The sequence below is a fragment of the Myxine glutinosa genome, chromosome 2, assembly GCF_964187855.1.
Source record: "Myxine glutinosa chromosome 2, kmMyxGlut1.1, whole genome shotgun sequence".
NCBI classification, from domain to species: Eukaryota; Metazoa; Chordata; class Myxini; order Myxiniformes; family Myxinidae; genus Myxine; species Myxine glutinosa.
This window is the reverse complement of record NC_136262.1, coordinates 82837961-82853215: the sequence shown is the minus strand read 5'-3', so window position 1 is coordinate 82853215 and position 15255 is coordinate 82837961. Positions and strand designations below refer to the sequence as shown.

The 15255-nt window shown below is 43.9% G+C and overlaps 1 protein-coding gene across 2 annotated transcripts in view; it reads right to left on the bottom strand.

The window, feature by feature from the left end:
- LOC137421640 (thrombospondin type-1 domain-containing protein 4) overlaps positions 1-15255 on the bottom strand; it is a 275809-nt gene that overhangs the window by 246933 nt on the left and 13621 nt on the right. Inside the window, exon 2 of one of the 2 annotated variants that reach the window (XM_078771163.1) lies at positions 10650-10859. The exons of the other annotated variant lie outside the window; for it this stretch is intronic. The gene's annotated coding sequence lies outside the window, so the exon portion shown is untranslated. The remainder of the gene's footprint in view (positions 1-10649; positions 10860-15255) is intronic. 2 annotated transcript variants of the gene reach the window in all.

Genomic DNA, 15255 nt, shown 5'->3' with positions numbered 1-15255 from the left:
CCCCGTTCACCCATTGCTCATGTACGGCGCCCACCGCGTAGTCGGAGGCATCCATGGTGAGGGCGATGGGAGCGTTGAGCACCGGGTGAGCGAGCAGTGTTGCGTCGGCGAGGGCCCGCTTTGAGCTTTGGAAGGCCGCATCCATTGCTGCGGACCAGGCGATGTCGTGCTTGGCCGGCTTGCCCCGGAGGGCTTCGTAGAGGGGCCGCATGAGTTGAGCAGCGCGGGGCACGAAGCGGTGATAAAAATTCACCATTCCCAGGAATTCCTGCAGGGCCTTTATGGTGCGGGGACGCGGGAACGTGGTGATGGCCTCGACCTTGGTTGTCAGCGGCACGGCCCCGTTCTTGGTGATGTGGTGGCCCAAAAAATCAACGGCCGTCGTGCCGAAGTGGCATTTGGCCGGGTTGACGATGAGGCCGTGCTCGCTGAGGCGCCCGAACAGTGTTCGGAGGTGGAGGAGGTGCTCGGCCCGGGACGTGCTGGCGACGAGGATGTCGTCCAGGTAAACGAAAAGGAACGGCAGGTCACGCAGCACGCCGTCCATCAAGCGCTGGAACGCCTGAGCCGCGTTCTTGAGACCAAACGGCATCCGCAAGAATTCGAATAAGCCGAACGGCATGATGACTGCCGTTTTAGGGACGTCGGCCGCCCTGACAGGTACCTGGTGATATCCCCGTATGAGATCAATTTTCGAAAAAATGACCCGTCCCGCCAGACGGGCGGAGAAGTCTTGAATATGCGGGATCGGGTACCTGTCGGGGGTGGTAGCGTCATTGAGACGGCGGTAGTCGCCACACGGGCGCCATCCACCCCCCGGCTTTGGCACGATGTGCAGTGGCGAGGCCCACGCGCTATCGGAGCGCCGCACGATGCCGAGGTGGTCCAACGCGTCGAATTCGGCCTTCGCCACGGCGAGCTTGGCTGGGTCGAGGCGGCGGGCCCTGGCGTAGACCGGCGGGCCCGTGGTTGGTATGTGGTGCTCGATCCCATGCCGTACTGCGACGGCCAAAAATGTCGGCCGCGTGAGGGCCGGGAACTCCGTGAGCAGGCGAGCAAACTCATTCGCCGCCGGGACGGCGCATGCCAGCTCGGTCGGCGCGGAGCTGCTCAATGTGCATACCAGGGAGCTGAAGGTTTCGGCGTTGATTAAACGATGCCGTTGGACGTCCACCAGCAGTCCGTGTGCGCAGAGGAAGTCGGCGACTAGCAGAGCCATGGGCACGTTTGCGGTTACAAACGTCCAAGCAAAGCGTTGGCCGCCGAAGCAGAGGGTGACGTTGCACGGGCCGAAGGTGCGGATGGTCGATCCGTTGGCCGCAACCAAGGAGGGGCCGCAAACCGCGGATTGCCTGTCCTGGTCAGAGGCGGGTATGACGCTCAGTTGGGCGCCGGTGTTGCACAGGAAGCGCCGTCCGGACGCTTTATCCGTGATGAACAGTAAGTTGCCCGTGTGGCCGGCGCTCATGGCTGGTAATGAACGCCGGCCCGGCCGTTTCCCGGCCTGCCGAAGGTGCACGGGGGTCGGCATGTCCGGGCCTTCTGTCCGAACCTGGCATGATAGTAACACCACGCTTGGTCAGGTGGAGGCCCCGGTCGTCGTGCTGGAGGTGGTCGGCTCGGTGTAGCGGCCGCCAATTGCGGCGGCAGTTCGGTCGTCGACCGTGCCGGGTGCTCGGGCGCCATGGGTGTTACGTCGGACGGCGGTGGGTCCCATGTCGCCGCTGCGATGCGCTGTCCTGCGGCGGAGATCTTGTCGGCTTCTCTGGCAAGGGCCCGGGGATCTGTGATCGTCGTGCTTGCCAGGGCGAGGCGTACCGGGTTAGGCAGCTGACGGAGGAACAGCTCCCGGAACAGGAATGCCGGAGAGTGCTCGCCGAGCAGTGAAAGCATGTAGTCCATTCGCTCGGAAGGGCACGTGTCGCCGAGCTCGGGCAGGTCGAGCAGGCGCCGTGCGCGCTCCGCCGATGGGAGGGCGAAAGCGTCGAGGAGAAGCTTCTTAATCGCGCCGTATTTGTCAGCGGCTGGCGGGCTCTCGAGGAGGCTCAGGGCGCGGGCCGCGGTGGCCGAACCGAGCGCTGCTACCACATGGTGGAAGCGGGTGTCGTCGGCCGTGATGCCTCGCAGGGCGAACAGGGAATCCGCCTGTGCGAACCAAACCGCCGCGTGAGCCTCCCAGAAGGTAGGCAGTTTAAGGGCGACTGCCGTGTCCATGTCGGTAGGTCACCAATGAAGGAGCTGGGGCTCCCACGTCGATCGGAAGAATGGATGCGACAAAAAGCTGGAATTCATCCGAGTTGCTTTAATCAAACCAAACACTCAGGCACTCTGAAAAGCCCGTTTATCGGGCAGCAATATATATACATATTATCCCGGAGCGTTTGCCCAGGAAAGGCGAGAGGGGGCGTGGCCCAGCGTCCTGGCTGCGGCCTGGCAAGTTGAGGGCGAGCCTGCCCGGGATGCCCGGGCGTTCCGACCGAGGCCTGGCAAGTTGAGCGCGGGCCTGCCCGGGCGTCCAGGACGAGCCCGGCATGGTGATCGCTCCGCGTCCTTGATAGGTGCAAGGCGATTGTGAAAACCCAGCGGTAGCCGCTACACTTCCATGTTTCCTGCGTCTTCCACTTGGTCAACTCACATCACTTCACCGACGGGGGACCTCAGCGTAACGCTTGTTATTACTTGCAAAATCGAAGGTTTTTCAAGTATATTGGTTGGTTTGGTGCATTATTCTGGCTGTCTGTATGTTTGTCAATCGCCTACAGGTCACAATTTTAAACCGATCCTCACTAAACTTTACCAGATGGTAGAGCTGGTCATAAAGAAGATGTGTATCGATTTTGAGATCAAAGGTCAAAGGTCATCTTGAGGTCGAATTTCTAAAATTGCCATTTTTCATCCGATTGACTTGAAAATTGAATAGCATTTCCATATCGAATCACTAAATAGGGAAACCAACTATTTTTGAGGTCAAAAGGTCATAGGTCAACTCAAGGTCAAACTTCCAAAATAATCAATTTTCAACTGAAAAAGCATCAATTTTCATCCGATTGACTTGAAAATTATTTAGCAATTGCACAAGGCCTCACTGAATTGGGAAACCAATGAATTCTAAGGTCGAAAGTTCAAAGGTCAACTCAGGGTCAAACTTCTAAAATAACCCATTTTTATCTGACCAATCATCAATTTTCATCCGATTAACCTGAAAATTAAAGAGCAATTACATAATCCATAACGGAATTGAAAAACCAATTATTATGGGGTCAAAGGTCAAAGGTCAACTCAAAGTGAAACTTCTAAAATCATCAATTTTCATCAGAAAAACCATCAATTTTAATCCGATTGACCCAAGCTTTTTTGTTTGTTTGTTTTTTTGTATACAAGATCGGGGCTCGTGAAAGATCGTCAATTTTTATCTTAATGATTTGGACAATTTGATTTATCAATGACAACTTTTTATTTTGGGGAGGGGTTGATTTTGCAAGTATCGTGCTCTGCATGATGTCTTCTTGTTTATTTATTTATTTTTTAATGTTAAATTTTAAAAGTTACATTTTAAAAAATAATAATGCTGGTGTTAAAGATGGCACCCAAAGTGATCCAGAAGTTGGAACCCATTAGAATTGCAAGCATCAAGGGTATGGAGCATTTCACAATGTGCTGTGTATGCTGCTTTTTAACAACAAATATTTTGATGGTAGCTTTCTGTTTTAGAAAGTATAAGCGATGGTAAAAGTAAGTAAAGGAAGAAAATGTAAAAATATCTTTACAATGAGCTGTGAAACAAATAGAAAACGAATATGGAATGAATGAAGGGGGAAGCGTGGGAAAGCTTACTCAAAATCAGCTGTGAGCCGACTGCATGTCTTCGTTGAGTACGATGAATCTTTTAATACAAGACTTGTCAAAATTTATTTTTTTTAATTTTTTAATTTTTTGCAAAAATCCAAAAAAATTGAAAATGTTTGGGGTTTTTTTCGAATCAAAATATTTTCCACAAAATGTTGGATGACCTGATAACTTTTTTCTGCTCCAAAATCAGGAACACTGTTATTCCTTCGCTCGAATGAAACGTACACGTGCACGACTTAGCACAGTAACGATTGTTTTGGTGGTAACTCAAACCAAGGCCCTTCCAGCCAACAGGCTTGTGTGCAATCATTCAGCAATCCCACGAATTTGGGTTTTAGTGGTGCTTTCATGCATGAGCCGCACCAGCTGCTTGTTTCCATTTCCTCTCAGTACACTGGACAGTATATTCCCAAACTACAAAGGAATAATGATTGGTCAATCACTCACTGTGATCTTCAAACTCATGGAGGTGGGGACATCCCCATGGAAAATCTGGGCATCGGTGTCCAAAAGCTCTCTCTTCATAGAGGTCGGATAACCAACTGTGATAAATTTACATTCAAAACCAACACAGCCCAGTAGGTTAATTCATTAGCACAACTCTTGTTCATCGAGGTGAATGTGTGCGAAGTGGGAACTTGTGACGCTTTCAACACCTTCCAAAACCTTCTGTGCTCAAATAACAGTCGAATTACCTATCGGCACATTTCCCTTTCCAATATTTCCTCGTTCTTTTTAAAATCTGAGCACTTGGTCCACTCCAGAGTATTTATGAAGTGACTCTCAAAAAGGGATGAAAATCATTCCTGTGAGGCCTGTTATATTCGCCATCTTAATAACACAATGAGTTATTTAAAAAATAGGAGCAGAAATGTGCTTCCTAATTTAAATATCACTCAAATTGTCCCACATTATTTAATTTTCAGCACACTATATCATACCCCTCTTAGGCTCATGCTCATGCCCATAATTAAGTTGAATCGTTCACATTGCGATACAAGCATGAAATTTAGCAGTTATGCTCTTATTTCGATACCTAAATTATGATAAATTGAAAATTTTAACTACCTCTTATAGATTATATGTAGTTCTGTGATTTGGGATTGATACTCGTACATCCTAAGTTCAGTATTAAAAAGTGTATGGCACTTTTTAGCAATTTCGGTGGCCATTTTGAAAATAAACGGCCACCATGTTGAATTTTAAGTTGGTTATCAACTGGATATAAGGATTATCTATACAAGAGCATCAACGCAAAGTTTCATGCTTGTAACACAATGTGAACGATTCTTTGCATCAGCCGCCTAGCTATCTGGTGGGAATGTAGATACTAGATATGGTTCTAAGTATAAGATTGGTTCCAAGTATCATGTATGTACTGTTGTTGCGTACAAAAGAAGAAGAAATGCTGAACCATCCTCCATCCATCCATTCCTGAGCACCATGAGACCTGGACTTCCTGAATTAAGTGATCCATGCTTGCCACCACCTCACTTCCTCTCCCTCATCCTCAATTTTGCAAAAACCACTGGATTTCTAACACTGTTACTCCCACATACTCCACAAGGAAGAATGTGTGGCACATGAAAGTAAAAGCTGTGCGTTTAAAAAAAAAAAAAAAAAAAAAGGGAAGCTCATTGAGATTATTCAACTACGTGAGGCAGGAATACCAGTCATGTTTAAGTAAGAAAATACTAGGAATTGATTTTTATAAATGAAAAGTTGAATGGAATGTTTTGTCAAGGATTATTGTCAATCCATATTAAAGTGATGGCTACCATAGTTATGGCGACGACTTTCAGGGAAATGGGACAGGGTTTTTTCTGAAGTGAAGCAAACACATGGTGAAGGTAGGAAAACGTTGAAGGAGTAATAACCCTGGGTATTTGGGGTGGGGTGGAAGGTTCGGAAATTGCAGTCATTTTAACCCCTCATTAACAATCTCATTTCCTTCTATCCTTCATGCTTTTCTTTTCATCATTCATCTGCTCTCCTTCACCAGCAATACCACAAAACTAAACTCCAAACATTGATCTCTTATCAAGTAGTTCCTCCTTTGGCACACAATGTCTGCTTATATGAGGAACTTTGCTTATCCAGGCCAATTCCTGACTCGTGTGCTTCTCTACAGCTCCTCACCAATTCCAGTGAAGTCATCTTTCATTTGGATGACAAGAGTTATCTGACCAGGCTATTCTTTCTCAAAATCTCAACTGTTCCCCTTCTTTTTCTTTCAAACCAAAAATCTCCATTGACTTATACAGGGTTATTCAAAAATTAGTATGCAGTTCAAAATTGTATTTTACAAAAACTACTGACATTAAATCCACATTTCATGTACGGATGGAAAATAAATCTCTTCAAGTTTTGTTTTAATCTTTGGTTTTGTTTTTTTGGGGTTTTGGGGATAGGGGTTATCTTCAAAATGGCGGCAAACAAACAGGAGAAAGCTTTCTGCTTCCTGGAATTCGTCAAGACAAATTCAGTGACAAGCATGCAACGACATTTATGGACTCGTGAAAAGAACCCTCAAACTAGGAAGTCAATCTACGACTGGTACAAACAGTTCAAAGGCACAGGTTGTCCCTGAAAGAGAAAGGGCACCGGATGCCCTCAGACTTCAGAGGAGACTGCACAGCGAATTCGGGAAACAATCCAATGCAGTTCAAAAAATTCAAACCAAGAGAGCAAGTCATGAGCTACAGATTCCACAGACGATAGTTTGGCATGTATTGCGGAAGCGCCTGATCATGAAACCTTGTAAGTTGGAGTTACGGCAAACCCTAAAGGTCAGTGACAGTCATTCATCATGATTTCTGCTGTGAAATGCAAGAGGGACTGGAGGATGAAGGGTTTAAAGAAAGATTAATTTCTTCCGATATTCTCACAATTTCCTTCTCGCAGTGCATATCAAAGCAGAAACTCCACCATTAAGTCCAAAGAACTGCCCGTAGAACACTGAGATATAATTGTGAGGAGGCATAGATCTGGGAAGGGTATAAAACAATTTCCAGAGTGTTGAAAGTTCCCAAGACCACAGTGAGCTCCATAAATAGGAAATGGAAAGAATATGGACCTAACCAGACTTTTCCTAGAGCTAGCCGGCCGACCAAACCAAGCAACCAGGCAAGAAGGACCTTGGTCAGGGAGGTGACCAAGAACCCAATGACCACTCTGACAGAGCTATGGAGTTCCTTGGTTGAGATGGGAGAATCTGCCGGAAGGACAACAGTCTCTGTAGCACTTCACAAATCTAGGTTTTATGGGAGAGTGGCCAAACAGAAGCTACTCCCAAGAAAAAGGCATATGACAGCATGCCTGGAGTTTGCAAAAAGGCACGTAAAAGACTGAGAGCAGGAGGCAAAAGATTATTTGGTCCAATGAGACGAAAATTGAACTCTTTGGCCTGAATGCAAATCGCTACGTCTGGTGGAAACTGAGCACAGCTCATCACCCCATCTAACACCATCCCTACCATAAAGCATAGTGGTGGCAGCATCATGCTAGAGGGATGGTTTTCAGCGGTAGGGGCTTGGAGACATGTACGACAGAGGGAACAATGAATAGAGCCAAATACAGGCCAATACTTAAGGAGAACCTGCTTCAGAGTGCAAAAGACCCTTGACTGTAGCGAAAATTTATGTTCCAACAGGACAATGACCCCAAGCAAACAGCCAAAGCAACACTGCAATAGCTTCAGAACAGGAATGTGAAAGTCTTTGAGTGGCCCAGACAAAGCCCAGATTTGAACCCTATTGAGAATCTGTGGAAGACTTGAAGATTGCTGTTCACTGACACTCCCCATCCAACATGACAGAGTTTGAGCAAATCTGCAAGGAAGAATAGGAGAAATTCCCCAAAGCCAGATGTGCAAAGCTGATATAGACATACCCAAGAAGACTGGAAGCTGTAATTGCTGCCAACGGTGTTTTTACGAAGTATTGACTCAGGGGGTTCAATGCTTATGCAAATTAGATATTTCTGAAATCTATTTTGTATTAATGTAAGGATTTCTAAAAAAAAATCCACTTTGACATTATGGAGTTTTATGTGTAGATCATCGACAAAAAAAATCTCAATTTAACCTATTTTCAATTCAGGCTGTAACACAATAAAATGTGAAAAAAAATCAAGGGGTGTGAATACTTTCTGAAGGCACTGTAACACTCTTTCATTATCCTATATTTTTTCTACAAAAATGCGACATCTTGTCCTGGGATGACCAGTTCTCAAAATATTTCCATTGCCAATACTGGTTTGACATTCTCCTTCACGCCAAGGCCTCCCTTGACACTGCTTATCGAGCACACAAAAACTTTGTATGCAGTGTCTAGTGTGATGAAATGTACTATACTTTGGGCCAGAGCTCCAAATTCACAAATAGAGCTATTTTATTCTATTTTTTGTTTAAGCTTCTGGCCATAGGTGGAATCTTCTGCCATTAAACAGTGGCCATGTGCCTCATGCTGCTCACTCACAAGAGGAAGGAGGACGGTGGTCTGTTGGTTCTCTTACATAAACAAGTTGAACAGTCATCAATGTGTTATACACAACCTCACTGAGTATAACATGGCAAAAGGCAAAGAAAAACAAGTAAACAGAAGGATTATAAACTACAGAGAGAAAGATCGGTCTTGAAGGCACGTGCAATGGAGTATTACTTTCCTGACTGCAAATGACTGGAAACAGAACTCCCTTTGGTTTAACTTAATCATTTTTCTTATAAACAAACATAAATGGAGGAAACAGTAAGATCAACGTTTCGTTCAAAAGACAGATGCGATACCTATCCAATGAAACAACAGGCAGATAGTCTGTAATCACAAGTTAAGACTAAGCAAATATGGCGTGAACTACCATGGTAGTCTGAAGCTGTTGGGTCCACCTGATTGAAGTGGATCCAATGCTTTGCCTGTTTCTTCCCCAGAAAATTAACCTTTTCAACTCTTTATTTATTGTTTTCTCTCCAGTAGTTTTTCTGCTTCCTTATTTGTGTTTCTGTACTATTTTGAGATTTGCTTTCGTCTCCTAATGATTTTGTTGTTTTAGTTTTGGTTGGCAGTAAGACAGCAAGTGTAATATAGCATGCTGTGTTTGCTCCATGATTGACTGTATTATTCTAAAGGTATCTCAACTACACATCATATTCTTCATCAATACAAAAACATCAGATGGGACAAAACAAGACCGAAATTCTAACATCGGCATAGCCGGGCTTGTTTGATACTTTAGTTGAAGATGATAGTATGACCTGGGTGGGGATACCAGTTATCAAATAATGTAAGTAATAAATTGTTTTTGACATACTCTAAGTCTCTAAGCTGCTGTCACCATGGGAAGTGAAGAGACACTGGTTTAATCTATGTTTCGAGACAACAATGAAGCAACCATACACCGCTTCAATCGAGAAACTTTGCAATAACAACAAAGGGATTGATTGCATTGAGACACTGGTTTAATCTATGTTTCGAGACAACAATGAAGCAACCATACACCGCTTCAATCGAGAAACTTTGCAATAACAACAAAGGGATTGATTGCATTGTTACGATTATATTTACTATATTATTAGTATAAACGCTATTATTATAATTATTGTTATTATTATTAAAACAATACAACTGTATTAAGAAACATGGGTTAATTTGTCTGAAACGGCCTGAAGATGAGGCAAGAAGGCATGAAGCCTAAGGCCTATAAGTACTGTGTCATTGGAAGACCCATAACACCGATGCTTTCGATATTTGATGGTCATTTTAACAATCGGTTTGTTTGTGTTTCACACTGAATGAAAAACGTACATGTAAAGCATGGTGAATGTGATTTATCACAGGTTCGATGATATTAGGCCTGAACGGCACAGAAATCAAAATGGCAGTGTGTGGAGTCAGCCGTCGTACGCCGTGATGACATCACAGAAGCAATCGCATCACATCACCCCTGTCATGTAACCATATCCTCAGCTCTGATTGGTGTACGTTTGAGGGGACATACAGTACATAAATGGAATGTAGGCCAAAGACATTAGGCCATAATAAAAATATAAATAAACCTAAGGACCAAAATAAAATAAAGCACTCGATTGTCATCGTTGCCCGCATTTATTTTATGCATGCATAAATCATTTTTGGAGTGATTTTAGACAACAATATACTGCATGGAACATCATTATTCGAGTGAAGGTTGAACAAATTGTGAGCACCTCAATCAAAAACGCAAATATTTAAATAATATAATTTCTACTATAACTAGAGAGTTCATAGAACACATTACCCCAAGCGGTCTTGAGAAAAAGGACATGGGAAGGGTCTTTTTAACTCTTGATTTGCGTTCCCTAGCATGATCCATATTAGCCTTGTTTGTGAACTTTGAATAGCAGGAGTGATGGTAACCAAACGAAGCCAACGATTTAGATGCGCTAAAGGAACAGATCTTTTTGACAAAGTTAGCTCTGTCGTTGCATCGCTAGGTGCCGCCATTTTGTCTGAATGTGATCACTGTTTCTCTACCCTGAGAGAACGTGGCAAAATGGATTGGTAGAGACAGCATACAATTTTGCTCAAGTACTGCTAAACTTTGTTGGTTTTGGAAGTGCAAACAAGGCAATTTGTGTTCTACAGTATCCAAATGTATAATTCAATTCAAATAAAATAAAAGTTTAAGAGTTGGTAAGAAAACAAAAAAACCAAAAACATTGAACTTACCTTGAACATTGAAAAACAAAAACTTAAAAGCTTACCACCACGGATGCACCCTCATTTACACCACATTATTTAGCATGCTAAATTAGTTCTTCATACCTGTTGTTTATGTCCTTTATGACGTCCCAGAAAACAGCAAGTTTCCTGTTTGGAATGATTTTCAATTCTGCTGAACTGCCAGACAGATAGTCAGACAGAAGCAATTGCTTTACCGCACTCTTCATGTGGCTCAGGATGACATTCCATACGATGTGTCAAATTCAGAGCCAAAGTACTGCTACACTGCAGGTTCGTGTTCCGATTTGTGGTCTACAGTGATAAAAAAAATAATCATTCAATTGAAATTAAGTTGTCCTCGATCATAGATACAGACTGATAGAAACAATTGCTTAACCCCTCTTTGTGGTACGTGTGCGGGGTAATGATATGTCATTGATACGCTGTGACTTGGTGAGTGAGCGTATTCATTTGTCAACTTATGAAAAGTAAGCTGTTGCCATTTAAGAACTCGGTGGCTTACATCACTTGTTGGAAAATGGGAGGAATGGAGCTTAAGAAAGCAAAATTGTTTGGAGGAGAGAGATGTAAAAAAAGAAGGGGCATGTTTGGAGATTGAGGCAGGTGGGGTGGTCAAAGTTCCACAAGTTGGTGTATGTAATGCATATAACCTACTAGCAAAAGAAAGTGAAAACTTTATAGGAATCTCAAACATTCATTCGTATTAGTGGTCAGAAACGAGAACGGTTTTATTTATTTGCACTGTCGAAATGACCGCATTGACTTGCCTTTATGAAAAAGGGACCGTGCCAGGCGAGTACTGCAGTCCCAGCATATTTGGGAGAAAGCAGAGTGATGGTAGTTGTGATTAAGATGACGAGAGGGACTCAAAACGTCTTCCTTTTATGAAAAAAATTTCAAAGCCAAAAACATGCCGACTTCTATTCCAATGGCAGCAGCAAACTCCCCGCTGCTTGGTGAAAAAAGTGTGACATTGGCTGGAAACTACACAGAAAAGGGTCAACATCTGTGCGGGCTTCGCTGGGATGGGATGCTTCGTGGTTTGGGGAAAACCTATTCACTCCCACTCAGATGTTGTGCAATGACAATCATGAGGGAAGGGAAGAAGGAGCCTGACAATTTTGCACACACAGTATGTACTTTGGCCTTTTCTATTATTCAAAGGATGGCCCGATGGAATATGTATAAGCTACGAAGAATGACGAGATGTGACACCAACATGCATTTCCTTTCCGGATTGCCATGCGCAATTGCGCATTCCTTTTCTATGATCTCTGTTTGCAGTTTGTTTGACTCTCTTGGTAAATATGCCTTCGCAGATTTTACTGTCACATGTGCCTTTGACTTTGGTTAAGGTCTGCTAAGAGTTTACACTTTCCAGATTGTGTGCAGTATGTTCTGCATTTGTTCAGTGTTTGCACGTTGGTGTACACAAAGCCTTTGAGGAGTATGCAGTGGCGTCACTAGGGTTGGTGTCACCCAGTGCGGTAACTCATGGTGTCACCCCCCCCCCCCCCCCCCACATTAGTCAGGTTCACGATGTTAACAAATATAATTTCGTTCAAAATTTTGGGAGATTAGCAAACCTGTACATTTTTGGAATCATCAGAGCATGGAGAATCCGAAAATCAATGTTGGCATTTGCACAGACACAGATTTTGGATTTTCAAAATGGCCGCCATAAAATACATATTTTGCGCTATCTCGGCTTCAAGTCAACCTAGAAACTTAATTAAATATGCTAATCCTATGTTTTCTGGGTCAAGGAATCCAATAAAGGCCTCAAAATAGTGCTCAGGATTATAGAGAAGCGACAAACAAAGGTAATTGAAAACCATTGTCTATATATTTGTGATATAACTGTATTACATAATACATGATATTGCATGTCCTTTGAAGTTATAGGTATGGGTTTATAAAGCAAGAAAGCAGCCTTGTTAGTATCAGATTGAACTATAAGTCCTATACACAGGATCTACTAGGTCTATACCGTTCAGGAATATGCTTTTACAGATCTTCATCACTATCCCGAGTGTCATTTTCGCAAAGGTGTCTACGCAAATGCCAGCATGAAGTTTTGGATTCCTCATGCTCTGAATATTCCAAAAATGTGTAGTTTTGCTAATCTCCAAAAAATTTGAATGAAAAAAACATAGTGAACCTGACTACATGGACCTCCTCCCGTACCAGACCATACAGAATCCTTAGTAATGTTTTTTGTACTAATGTTACTCGTAAATCGTAAATCCATATATCACTGAATGTAATGGCAATAGTAGTGACATAAACAACTAGCAAAATTATAATTACACTTTTAAATTACAATATCATACGCACAGCCTAAATGTATTTACATTTACATAGTTTCATGTGGTTAAAGTGAAAATTCGGTAAGAAAACAATAGAATTCGAAGTAAAAACGTTTAAGAACTACATCAAAATTATGTTGATTTTAACGTTAAACTTTATTGTTACATGAGATACATTAATGGATTAGGTTTGCATAATATAATCAATAACGGCCCAAATAATGTAGAACTTGTAGACAAATGCATTTGGAAATATACTCATAAATGAAATAATACCATAAAAATATACAGGAACAAATACACAAGCATTTCAGCACTTAGTGAACATCTCGACTAATTCAGAACTTTGCTTTCCTGGCCTTCAAAGATGCGTACTTGTGAATCACTTCATCGAAATCAATGCCTTTCGCCAACTCACTTACAATTGATAATATCGCAAGATCGGAAAGCCTTGACACTGCAAAAATTTGGTGTCACCCCCTCTGATAGTGTCACCCGGTGCGGTCCGCACCCCCCGCACCCCTCTAGTGATGCCAGTGGGAGTATGATCATACTTTATCAGAATTTTTTTTATATACAAGTGTCGAAAGGCTCACAGAGGAGCATAGGTAGCAGTTCCGTAAACTACCGAAGGGTATCCGGTGAGGAGTGAACTAGCACAAGGATAAATTGCACAAACACGAGTAACAATGGCCTGGAGTCGAGACGATTCCACAATCACGAGAAAAGGGGACAAATACATGCAGGTGGGCAATCAATCTGGACTTTGGGAGGGTGAGCAGATGAGCATTTCCAGAGGAATGCACGTGACCTGCAGTGGCTTGTGGAGGGCAGAGGTAGAAAAAGTGAGGAGAGGCAATACCAGATGTAAGCTTGTATAAAATACAGAGTCCATCAACCTGCCACTGCTGGGAGAATGAGTGTAATGGAATTTATCCAAGACCTCGTTCACAGAAGTGAGGCTTTATTTAAATCGATTCACACAAGTCCTAGGCACACACGCAATTAACGTATTAGCTGTATTGAATTGTATAAAGTATAAGTATAAAGTTTACTCAAGCATAGTATAAACACCAAGCCATCGATCTGGTCTTCCCAAGATGTATGCAGCACAGACCAGAACATGGTGCATTCAGAATGCATATTTCTCCCTTGCCACATAAAGAGTGCCCGGCTATATATTCAGCACGCATTAGATCACCACACCCCAGAATCCCCTCCTCTTCTTCTTCAGTTTCACTACATTCTCCCTCCCTTAGAATCGCAATCAGGCTAGACTACATTAGTAGTGTAAACATTAGTTAGTAGTGTAAAATCTAGCAGCCAAAGCGAGTAGGTTGCTGACAAGGTCGGCCAACATGAGTGCGATAAACTCCATCAACCCCCGTGCCCCCAGTGCCCCCAGTGCCCAGCAAAGGCAAACTCCCCTCGTCGGACGGCTTATCCTGAGGACTCTGTAGGATCCCCGGTGCAGCTGACAAACCCACAGGGTCCGAAGCAGTATCGCTAATAGCAGCTTCAGCCGGTCGCAAATCTAACTTGGTGGGGGAAATCGTGGCATCAGACCTGTTCTCCGCAGGGAGCGAGATGACGGACCGACACGGGTGTCTCTCTACCGTCGGGCAGCCAAATATGCGCATATTCCGGATTCGCTTCTAAAATGTCCATGTGGTCAACCAGAAGCTTGTATTGGCTCTGTCGGACAGCGCGTTTCAGAAACGCAGGGCCCGGCTCGGCCAACCATGAGGGTAGCGGCTGCCCGCTAGAACTACGATGCTGGTACCAGAACATTCTTTCATGAAGGGTGGCATTAGTCGAAGTACATAGCAGGGATCGAATTGCATGCAGCGCTTCCAGCAACACTCGCTCCCATATGTTTGACGTCATCCCACGTGTCTGCAAAGCCATTGTAACCGCCCGCCATATCATCCCGTTGTAACGTTCGATTAATCCATTTCCTTGGGGATTATAAGCAGTAGTGCGGCTAGAAGCAATTCCCCACTCCAGGAGAAATTGCTTGATTTCCTGGGATAGGAAGGCCATCCCACAGTAACTGTGGATAAACGCAGGATATCTGAACATAAGGAACAACTGCTGGAGACATCAAATTACCATAGTGGACGACATGTCAGCGCACGTAAATGCAAAAGGAAAACGTGAATACTCGTCCACGATCGTGAGTAGGTAGCGATGCGCGCCTCTGCTAGGAAGAGGCCCTTTGAAGTCAAGATTCAGCCGCTCCCACGGCCATCCAGCATGAACTAACATTCCCATGGGAGGCTTATAGAAACTCGGCTTGAGTTCAGCGCAAACCAGGCACGATTTGCATAAATGGTGAACCTCATCTCTGGAAAAAGGCAAGTTCCAGCACCGAACAA